Source organism: Dendrobates tinctorius, unplaced genomic scaffold (genome assembly GCF_039654945.1).
Source record: "Dendrobates tinctorius isolate UK_male_01 unplaced genomic scaffold, ASM3965494v1 ptg000183l, whole genome shotgun sequence".
In the NCBI taxonomy this organism is placed as follows: domain Eukaryota; kingdom Metazoa; phylum Chordata; class Amphibia; order Anura; family Dendrobatidae; genus Dendrobates; species Dendrobates tinctorius.
This window is the reverse complement of record NW_027361850.1, coordinates 9,021,576-9,033,594: the sequence shown is the minus strand read 5'-3', so window position 1 is coordinate 9,033,594 and position 12,019 is coordinate 9,021,576.

The window sequence follows — 12,019 nt, the reverse complement described above, 5'->3', positions numbered from 1 at the left end:
ATTTAGTCCCCGGCTTCAGTTTGGGCCTTCGTGCCTGTCGCGGCCACGCCCCCATTCACTCTCATAGGCCGGCCAGTTCCTGAGCCCTCCCACCGACCCTTCAGGCTTGTGGCTGGGAAGGGGGGGGGAGGATTTTCTCTGGTGAAGGCGACTAGCTCCGCCTTTCTTCCTCCACTGAAACCGTGCTTTATCGGTTGTCCATGACAGCACCACCTGAGAGAGGGGATCCGCACTTCAGGAACACTACAGATACAAAAGGGCGGCACCTCTCCCACGCATCAGTTGGTTTCCTGTTCCTAGAGGACGGGACTTCCTTCAGATCGTCCATCATGGAGTCGCCGAGGGATTCCCAGGCTGGCTGACCGACCCAGGTAGCGAGGGGGTCTCATACCTCGGTCAAGCTCGGGTCCCTGGAAGCGCCACGGTGGGGCCGGGTAGGTCGCCACGACGGTGGTAAGAGCAGGTGGAGCCAAGGGTCCGGTGGACAGCCGCCTCCATAATGCCGGCACCAGGAGGTATGTATGTCCCGGGCCCCTCCTGGTGCGCTCTCCCCGTGGTCCAGTCTCTCTTCCTGTCCGGCGGTGGCGCGCGTGGGGGCTGTGGCCTTGCCTGAGCCGGGGACGCCGTGACGGCTCCCTCTGCGTGCTCCCTGCAGGCCTCAGACGGGCGGCGGAAGTGACGCGGCGGAGGGGGTGGGGCCGGGGACGAAGAAACCGGAATTCGGGTGCCGGCCGGCTTCCAGCGTGCGCCGCGTGTGCACGGCGGTACTGGGCGGTGCACGGGGTGGGGTGGGGATGGCCGGAGCAGGCGGGGGGAGGTCGCGGGGTGGGGGGGGATGGCCGGAGCAGGCGGGGTGGAGGTCGCGGGGGGTTCCCGGGTGGGAGGTGCCACGCCCAAACCCTGCTGACCCGGACAAGGAGGCCTTAAAAGGCAGGAGGTGACGCTGCTGGGGTGCTTCTGAAGGCCCAGCGATGGATACGACAGAAGCCCCCCATAGAGCAGCTGGACGAGGTGCAGGAGCACCCACAGAAACAGGCCACAGTGAAACCGCATGCGAGTGGCCAGCAGAAGAAGAAACGGACGGGCGAACAAAGCCACAGAAGTTCCCCCAGCCTAAAGGACCCTCCTGCCTCCCTCCGTGATCCGATACCTGCCTCATCTGCATGGGTAAGAGATCTCTGTGAATGTACCCTGATGCAGTGTTCCCTTATGTTTTTTTCCGCAGGGGAGGAAAGCTACGGGAAAACAGAAGCACAGGGAATGTGCTCTCTGTAGTTGCCCCTTGCCGGACGGCCACCCTAAAAAGTTGTCAGCCATGCGTGAGACAAACGGTAGGGGTGGAAGGGGACGTTGGCCCAGGGGTAGATTGACAGGCCCTTACACTCTCCCCCGTCCATACAGGTAGCGGAAGAAACGCCGGACTTCACCACAAGCCTGAGGGAAATAATCAGGACAGAGATAAAGGCCCTATCTAAAAAGGATTCTTCTAGGGGAAGAGAGTTTAGTTTCTCAGGTTCAGAGTCCTCGACCGCCCTAAAGATCGATTCCCCGGCCTCCACTTCGTCGTCTTCGGAGGAAGACTCGAGTCGATTCTGCTTTCCCTTAGACCAGATGGATAAGCTAGTTAAAGCAATAAGGTCCACCATGGGGGTAGCAGACACAAAGCCAAAACTTTCAGCTCAGGACGTGATGTTCGGGGGTCTAGATCCCAGGAAGCGGAAGGCCTTTCCATTAAATGATAAGGTCCAGAGCCTAATAGGGAATGGAAGAGACCTGAAAAAAGGGGCTCCTTACCTCCTGCCTTCAAGCGGAGGTACCCGTTTGACGACCCAGTGGTAAACAGATGGGATAAGGCCCCTAAGCTGGACGCGGCAGTAGCCAAAGCCTCCAAAAAATCCTCCATACCCTTCGACGACATGGCCTCCTTAAAAGACCCGCTAGATAAGAAAGCGGATTCTTTTTTGAAGGGAACATGGGAGATGTCAGCAGGTGCTCTAAGACCAGCGATAGCTGCCACATGTACGGCCAGATCCATGATGGTCTGGCTAGACCAATTGGATTCCCAACTAAAGGACGTAGTCTCAAGAGCATCTATCCGGAAAACGCCTATCATCCAAAGTGCGGCAGCTTTTTTGGCTGATGCTTCAGCGGACTCTGTGAGGATGGCAGCTAGAACTGCGAGTTTATTTAACGCAGCTCGAAGGGCCCTTTGGTTAAAATGCTGGCCGGGAGATATCCAGGCCAGATCACGACTCTGCTCCATTCCATGTGAGGGTGAATATCTGTTTGGCCCCGTCTTGGATGAACTTTTAGAGAAAGCCGGTGGTGATAAAAAGTTCCCCAGTCTACCGAATCCTTCTTACAGACGTCCCTTTACCAGGAAAGGCTATTTCCGTAGAAGGCCGTCCAGAGATCAGGGCAGATGGGATGACAAAAGGAGAGGTACAGGTTTCATGTTCGGAGGAGGGGGGCGCCAAGAAGGTCCAGCACGTGACACTAAAAAAACGCCAAAATGACTAGTTGCTCCGGTAGGGGGGAGACTAGCTGCCTTCTACCCAGCCTGGTCCATGATTTCCAATAGTAAATGGATACTGGGGGTGATAGCTGCGGGTCTACGCCTAGAATTTGCCCGGGTTCCCCAAGATCGATTTAAGGTCACCCCGCTCAGGTCTTCCACATCAGAACAAGCTGCTCTGGAGGCCGAGGTGCATGATCTTTGCTGCAAGAGGGTCCTAACGGTGGTCCCAGAGGGAGAAACGGGGAAAGGGTTTTACTCCCCCCTGTTCCTGGTCCGTAAACCAGATGGGTCCTTTAGGACTATAATAAATCTTAAATCCCTCAACGAATTCCTGGTCATACGCCCGTTTAAGATGGAGACAATTAAATCAACGATAAAATTGCTGTTTCAAAACTGTTTTATGGTGGTGTTAGATTTAAAGGACGCTTACTACCATATTCCCATTCATGCAGCTCATCAGCGGTTTCTCAGAGTGGCGGTTCAGCTGGATGGGTCAGTCCAACATTTCCAATATGCGGCCCTCCCCTTTGGGGTGGCAGTCGCTCCCCGTGTGTTTACCAAAGTAGTAGCGGAAGTTATGGCCCATCTACGTGAATCAGACATTCTTGTGATCCCCTACTCAGATGACTTCCTGATCGTAGGGAAAACGGCAAAACATTGTTTGGAACAGCTACAAAGGGCAATGTCTGCCCTAGAGGGGTTAGGATGGCTGCTTAACATTAAAAAGTCTCGGTTACAGCCGGTGAGAGTCCAACAATTCTTGGGCCTGATCCTAGATTCTGAGAAACAGGAATGCCGTCTGCCCCCGGAGAAGCTTGTTCGCCTACACTATCAGGTCCTGAACGCTTGCAATAACCCCACCATGTCCCTTCTGGGTTCCCTTTCGGCCTGTATCCCGGCGGTCCAGTGGGCCCAGTTTCATTCAAGAACACTACAGGGCGAGGTCTTAAGGCATCAAAGAATCATTGAGGGTTACTTAGAGGGCCAGCTAACCTTGTCCCGAAACACAAGGGAGTCCCTAGATTGGTGGCTAGACAAGGATAATTTATCCAAAGGGGTCCCCTGGGAGTATGACATATCCCGCATAATCACCACGGATGCTAGCCCTACCGGTTGGGGGGCTCATATGGGGGAGATCCTAGTCCAGGGCCTATGGGAGCATCATCAGATATAAATGTCATCTAACCTGAAAGAGTTGACAGCAGTAGAGCAGGCAGCTAAGGAGCTACTTGTGTATCTACAGGGCCATCATGTGCGAGTGTTCTCTGACAATCAGGTCACCGTGGCTTATATCAACCACCAAGGCGGGACTCGTTCCAAACCCCTGATGAATGTGGCAGAACGGTTGTTCTGGCTAGCAGAGCAGCATTTTCAATCTTTAACAGCTCTACATATAAAAGGGAAGGAAAATATCAGCAGATTTCCTTAGCTGCAATCCACTAAAACAAGGAGAATGGTCCCTAAGCACCTCCATCTTCGACCTGATTGTACAAAAATGGGGACAACCAGAGGTAGACCTCTTCGCTACCAGGGAAAACAGAAAATTAAAACAATTTTGCTCCCTAAATCCCAGAGAGAACCCCCTGGCGGTAGATGCCTTTCTGATAAAGTGGGACTTCAGACTAGCATATGCCTTCCCTCCCCTATCGCTACTACCCCTGGTGATGAAGAAAATCAGGAGAGACAGAGCAAGGGTGATAATTATCGCTCTATTTTGGCCCAGGAGGGCTTGGTTTTCTTGCCTCAGGACCATGTCAGTGTCCGACCCTTGGGTCCTTCCGGACATCCCGGATCTCCTATCCCAGGGCCCAGTGTTCCATCCTCAGGTGGCTGGACTACATCTGACGGCGTGGAGTTTGAATGGACACTGCTGAGAGAAAAAGGCTTCTCCCCAGACCCGATTAACACCCTACTTAAAAGTAGAAAAGTCATCACTACCAAAATCTGTCAGAATTTGGAAAAAATTCCTGCAGAACTCTGGAGTGGTCGCTGGCGGTTCAGCACCTGTAAACCAAATCTTAGAGTTTCTTCAGAAAGGTCTGGATATGGGGCTCTCCACTAGTACCCTTAAAGTACAAGTATCAGCCTTGGGGGCCCTCTTTAGCTGCAACATCGTGGGTAATACTGGATCAGTAGATTCATTAAGGCAGCAGGTAGATCCAGGCCAATAGCGAAAGATTCATGCCGTGGGACTTAATCTAGTCTTCACGGCTATGACAGAAGCCCCATTCGAACCGATCTAATCAGCTTCCATAAAAAACCTGTCCCTCAAAGTAGCCTTCCTGGTAGCTCTAACCTCAGCTCGTAGGGTAAGCGACATCCAGGCATTATCTAGACGTCCTCCTTATATACAGTTCAAGGACGATAGGGTAATACTCAGATCTGATCCGGCGTATTTACCTAAGGTAGTTTCCAGCTTTCATAGGACACAGGGGATAGTCCTTCCATCTTTCCTCCCTAATCCAGCTAATGAGAAGGAAAAGAAACTTCACACCTTGGATGTTAGGAAATGCATCATAGAATATCTGGCAGTTACCGATCCCTGGAAAAAAGATAATGCCCTGTTTGTCTCCCATCAAGGCCCTAGGAAAGGTTGTAGAGCATCAAAAAATACACTAGCCAGGTGGATTAGAGAAGCGATCTCAATAGCATACACCTCAAAAGGCAGGTCGCCACCCCGGAAGCTGAGGGCGCATTCCACCAGAGCCATGGCGACCTCGTGGGCCGAGAGATCAGAAGTTTCCATTGACCAGATATGTAAGGCAGCTACTTGGTCCTCTCCGAGCACCTTTTATAGTCATTATAGGCTAGACTTGGGTGCTTCCACAGACCTCTCCTTTGGTATAAGGGTACTGCAGGCGGTAGTCCTTCGCTAAATAGTTTTACTCTCTGTAATTCTCTCAGGTGGTGCTGTCATGGACGACCGATAGTCTTAGTTACTCACCGGTTAACGGTGTTTTTCGGAGTCCATGACAGCACCCATGTATTCCCTCCTTTTAGTTTGGGTGTGCACTTCTTCCTCTTGTATGTACACTGGTAAGGAATAGTTGTGTAAAAGTATTGTATATAAATTATGCTATTAACCATTGTGGTCCTCTTGTGCTCTGTAATCCAACTGATGCGTGGGAGAGGTGCCGCCCTTTTGTATCTGTAGGTTTCCTGTTCCTGAAGGGCGGATCCCCTCTCTCAGGTGGTGCTGTCATCGACTCCGAAAAACACCGTTAACCGATGAGTAACTAAGACTTTCTCTTCCTCACATCAGGCTGTCGCCATCTTTGCAGCCTGACAGCCGGAGACTAAAGCAGAGGCCAGCGCTCCCTGTCAGTTCCTGGCCAGTTGCAAGAGTCTAAATCATCTCTTTCGGGGTCACCAGACCGTGAGTACTTCTGCAACTGCAGACGGACACCCTACTCTGCCTTTCTGTCCCCCAACCTTCCGGCATTTCCGCAGGTTTCCATCTTCTCTTCCTTCACCATGTCTAATTCTAAGTCTGATCGTGGCCGTCCGCCAGTTCCCACGGGCACCCTAGTCCAGTTCTTTGCATGCTCCTCTTGCAATCGCAAACTTCCCTCAGGTCAGCCTACCCCCATCTGCCTGGACTGCAGCAATCCTGTTCAGCATGACCCCGTCCAGGAACCACCTATTGCGCCACGTGAAAGCAAACCACCCATTCCTGGCTGGGCCTCGTCTTTCACAATCTGTGGCAGACCTCACCAGGGTGTCTCAGTCCCTAGTGGCCGTTCCTGATAGGTTGCCCCTGGACACTTCTGCAGGGTCCAGCAGGTCACAGGACGCTCCATCTGAGCCAGCTAGCAGAAGCCGCAAAAGGCCTAGGCAGGATCTCCGGCCGGAATCCTCTCCTGGCCCCTCATCTGCACCTAGTCCTTCCCAACAGTCGCCCTCCCGTGCCTCCTCACCCGAGTCAGGTGAAGCGCTCTCAGATATGTCTTCTGAAGGGATTGTAGAGCTGGAATCTGGCCAGGACGCGGACATGAAGGTTACAGTACAGAACCTCATTGCGGCGATTAACCACACCTTCGAAATCTGACTCCCCTGCAAAATCCTCAGATCAGGAGGTTTCGTTCAGACGGGAGGAAACGCCATCCAGGGTATTTCCCTTTCAGTCCGAGTTTCGAAAGATTTTTACCAGGGAAAGAGAAGATCCGACCAGACGCTTTCAAAGAGGAAAGCGTCTCGGCGTACTGTACCCGTTTGCTAAAGAGCACACGGACAACTGGTCTGCCTCTCCCTCGGTGGACCCGCCCGTGTCCAGACTTTCTAATAACACGGTTCTCCCGCTTTCAGGTGTGTCACTCAAGGATTCTATTGATAGGATTATAGAATCCCTAGCGAAGTCTGCCTTCGAAGCGGCTTCGATGGCGGTATGCCCAATCTTTGCTTCATCTTGGGCAGCAAAGGCCATAGCTACTTGGGCAGAGGATCTTCGTCAGGGCATCCTAGAGAAAGCACAACCAGATCAATTGGCTGATCTCGCCAATCAGATTTCCCATGTGGGGGATTATCTGCTTTCTGCTTCTTTGGATGCCACATCCTGTGCAGTTCAGGCGTCAAGCAACGTTGTGGCAATCCGACGTACAATTTGGCTCAAGGCCTGGCAGGCGGACTTGTCTTCTAAAAAGTCTCTTACTAATCTGCCTTTTCAGGGAGTGCGCCTCTTTGGTTCCCAACTGGACCAGATTATTAAGGATGCCACCGGAGGCACGAGTTCCCTCCTCCCTCAGTCCAAACCTCGCAGACCTCTAATGCGTCAGTTTCGACCCTTTCGGGCTTTCCGCTGTTTCAATACGGCGGAGACATCCTCCAACCAACAAAGACCGCAGGCACGCCAAGATAGGAAGAAGGTTTCCTTCAGACCCACTCCCTCCTGGCGATCCCACTCTTCACAGGGCAGACTATCCAGATCCAGATCTGGACGATCCACATCAGCATGACTATCCTCGGACTCCCGAGGGTCCCTTCCAACTGGGAGGTCGACTCTTGTTCTTCAAGAACGTCTGGCTGGCCTCAGTAGAGGAAGCTTGGGTCAGGGAGGTTGTTTCGTCAGGATACAAGATAGAGTTCGTCTCTCTTCCACGGGATCGTTTCTTCGAATCCCGTCCTCCAAACCATCCAGCCTTGATCCCGGGGTTCTTTACGGCCATCGCCTCTCTACTCAGTTCCGGGGTGATTGTGCCCGTTCCCGAATCGGAGCGGTTCACAGGGTTTTATTCAAACCTATTCGTGGAACCCAAGAAAGACGGGGCGGTCCGACCCATCTTGGATCTCAAGCTGCTCAACAAGAGAGTCCGTCTCCGCCACTTCCGGATGGAGTCGGTTCGTTCGGTAATCGCTTCCATGGAGGAGCAGGAATCCATGTGTTCAATAGACATCCAAGATGCCTATCTACATGTTCCCATATTCTCCGGACATCAGAAGTTCCTGCGTTTTGCGGTTCGCAAGGAACATTACCAGTTCATCGCGCTGCCCTTCGGTCTCGCCACCGCTCCCAGAGTCTTCACGAAGATCATGGCTGCGTTGATGGCCTTGTTGAGGATCAGAGGTCTCGTTCTTTTTCCGTACCTCGACGATATTCTGATCAAAGCTCCCTCTTTTCAACAGGCTCGCCTTAGTTTGACGATCGTCCTAGACACCCTTTCCAATTTCGGGTGGATCGTCAACAGGAAAAAGTCCTGTCTGGTTCCTACTCAACGTCTTGTGTTCCTGGGTCTCCTGTTCGACACTCGTCGGTCAAGGGTCTTTCTCCCACAAGAGAAGATTCTCTCCCTGCAACAGGATGTACGATCGCTGCAGACCACATGATTTCCGTCCCTCCAAACAACCATGAGGGTCCTGGGAAAGATGGTGGCGGCGATAGAGGCAGTTCCCTTTGCCCAACTTCACGCCAGACCTCTCCAACACGCCATTCTGTCGAGGTGGAACAGGTCGGCTCTGTCCCTGGATCGCCCTGTTCGGCTTTCACGCCGGATCAAGCGGTCACTCAACTGGTGGTTGACGTCACCTCTTATCCTCTCGGGGCGGTCTTTTCTTCCCATTCACTGGCAGATTGTAACAACGGATGCCAGCCTCCTCGGCTGGGGTGCAGTGTTCCGCAATCACACTGTTCAGGGTCGTTGGTCGACTCAGGAATCAGCTCTGCCCATCAACGACCTAGAGATACGAGCGATCCATCTGGCTCTCGTCCACTGGGAGAGGCTCCTCAGGGGCCTGCCTGTCTGGATTCAGACAGACAATGCCACAGCGGTGGCATATGTCAACCGCCAAGGAGGGACTCGGAGTGTCTCAGCCCTGGCGGAAGTGTCCAAGATCCTTCAGTGGGCAGAGATTTCGGTACTGACAATCTCCGCGGTACACATTCCCGGCGTAGACAACTGGGCCGCCGACTTTCTCAGCCGCTAGGGTATTGCGGCAGGAGCGTGGTCCCTACATCCGGAGGTATTTCTTCAGCTTTGCCGTCGTTGGGGAACCCCGGATGTAGATCTAGCTTCTCGCCTCAACAGGAAAGTCCCACAGTTTGTGTTCAGAGCTCGAGATCCTCTCGCAGTGGGCGCCGACGCTCTGGCCATTCCTTGGTCGCAGTTCGAGCTCCCCTATCTGTTCCCTCCCCTGCCTCTTCTCCCCAAGCTGCTGAAGAAGATCAAAGCAGAAGAGATTCCAGTCATTCTCATCGCCCCGAATTGGCCCAGAAGGTCTTGGTTCGCGGACGCCCCCTGGAAGCCTCCAGACAGGGCAGATCTGCTGTCTCAAGGTCCGATTTGCCACCCCAATTCTCGGCCGCTCAATTTAATGGCATGGCTGTTGAGACCGAGGTTTTGAAACGAGCAGGTTTCTCCGGTCGAGTAATTCATACTATGATCCGAGCCAGGAAGCCATCGTCTTCCAAGATTTATTACCATACTTGGAAGGCCTATTTCACTTGGTGTGAGGCCAATAACATCACGCCCATGTGCTTTTCGCTCCCTTCCGTTCTGGCGTTTCTTCAGGCAGGGCTGGATGCGGGGCTTGCTCTCAGTTCTTTGAAGGGTCAGGTTTCGGCGCTGTCCATTTTATTTCAGAAGACGTTGGCCTCCCGCCCTCAGGTCAAAACCTTTCTTCAGGGCATGGCTCACATGGCTCCTCCATACCGAGCGCCCGTGGATCCATGGGATCTTAATTTGGTTCTTGAGGTTCTGCAAGGTTCTCCTTTTGAACCTCTCAGGGATGTTTCCCTTTCTCTTCTTTCTTGGAAGGTAGCTTTTTCTGGTGGCCATCACTTCCATCCGGCGCGTGTCGGAATTAGCGGCTCTTTCTTGCCGCTCTCCTTTCTTGGTACTTCACCAGGACAAGGTAGTTCTACGGCCTCCGCCCTCTTTTCTTCCGAAGGTGGTGTCCTCCTTTCACCTCAATGAGGATATTGTTCTGCCGTCCTTCTGTCCGAGTCCAACTCGCCCTCGGGAGCGGTCCCTGAACAAGCTGGACCTGGTCAGGGCGATGAGTCTATCTGTCTAGGACGACTTCCTTGCGAAAGACATTCTCTTTTCATCATTCCAGATGGGGCGCGGAAAGGTCACCTGGCTTCCAAAGCTACTATTGCTCGCTGGATGAGACCGGCGATTTTGGAGGCCTACCGGGTTAAGCATCGTGTGGCCCCTCCGGGGATCAGAGCGCACTCTACCCGGGCAGTGGGTGCTTCCTGGGCGGTACGCCACAGAGCCTCCGCGCTGCAGCTTTGCAAAGCTGTAAGGCTGGTTTCACATTTGCGTTTTTTTGCGCTGTAAAAAAACGCATACGTGCGCATGCGTTTTTTCCCCTATATTTAACATGGGTGCGCATACCTGCGCGCTGGCATGCGCATGTATGCGATTTTCATGCGCTGCGTTTTTTTGGGGTGTGCGTTTGTATTTTCCAGACGCAGCATGTTGCATTTTTTGGCCCTGCAAAAAAGCGTATGCGCACGTTTTGCGCTAAAAATGGCCATTATAGCCTATGGATGCGCATACGTGCGCACTGGCATGCGCATGTAAGCGTTTTTTTAGCGCTGCGTTTTTTTGGTAGTGTCCACTTGTTGTACTAGTTATAATCTTCTAAAGTCAAAAAAAAAAAGTCTATATAAAGGAGGTGCCTGCCAAAACTCTGCCACTACTACACTGACAGATTGGAGAGCAGACAGTCAACAAGGAACCCATCTGATCAGCGAAGAATGTGAGTATATTACATTATATGCCTGTCCTTTTAAATTATGTATGTACTAATGATTTTTATTATTTTTACATGCAGTATGTCTTCAGAATCCGAGTATTCCCCATCGCGGCAGGAATTGGCGCAAGCAGACCGTGAGGTGATTATTTTCGTGCATCTGGTAAGTATATCTGCTGCTTCTCCAAATCTCTTACGTTTTTTTCTACTTTTTTAAGACATCGTCGTCATCATCATCTTCTGCGGACGGGACTAGTGAGGGCGAATAGCAGGAGCAGCGAAGCCAAGTCCCGGTGGTGATACGGAATGTATGTATCAAATGATTTGTAATGTTCTTTATTTTTTATCTTCTATTTTTACTCTTTTTTTTATGTTTCTTTTTTTGTAACTTTTTATTCAATTTAAATTTGATTATTCTAATGAATGTGTTTTGTCTAGGTTCCACAACGGGATGAAGACGTCTACCTGGATAATGAGCAGCTCATCAGCCTGGTCCAGGAGCGTTCGCCGTTGTGGGACAGCCGTGACCGGCTGCACAAGGACATTGTGGTGACCCGGCGGCTATGGAATGAGGTGGCCGCAGCGTTGATGGATGGCTGGGACAGCGCCACAGCATCCTCCAAAAAGGCGTTTAGTGAGTATTTCCCTGCTCTGTATTGTGCCGCAGTGACTGTTGTCCTTGACGGCACTGTTGGGTTTCGTGCTAGGTGTATTCTAGCAGGAAACCCAACAGTGTCATTGGGGTCTACAGTGACTGCTTTGAGTATTGTATTGCTACATTGTGCTGCAGTGACTGTTGTCCTTGACGGCACTGTTGGGTTTCGTGCTAGGTGTATTCTAGCAGGAAACCCAACAGTGTCATTGGGGTCTACAGTGACTGCTTTGAGTATTGTATTGCTACATTGTGCCGCAGTGACTGTTGTCCTTGACGGCACTGTTGGGTTTCGTGCTAGGTGTATTCTAGCAGGAAACCCAACAGTGTCATCGGGGTCTACAGTGACTGCTTTGAGTATTGTATTGCTACATTGTGCCGCAGTGACTGTTGTCCTTGACGGCACTGTTGGGTTTCGTGCTAGGTGTATTCTAGCAGGAAACCCAACAGTGTCATCGGGGTCTACAGTGACTGCTTTGAGTATTGTATTGCTACATTGTGCCGCAGTGACTGTTGTCCTTGACGGCACTGTTGGGTTTCGTGCTAGGTGTATTCTAGCAGGAAACCCAACAGTGTCATCGGGGTCTACAGTGACTGCTTTGAGTATTGTATTGCTACATTGTGCCGCAGTGACTGTTGTCCTTGACGGCACTGTT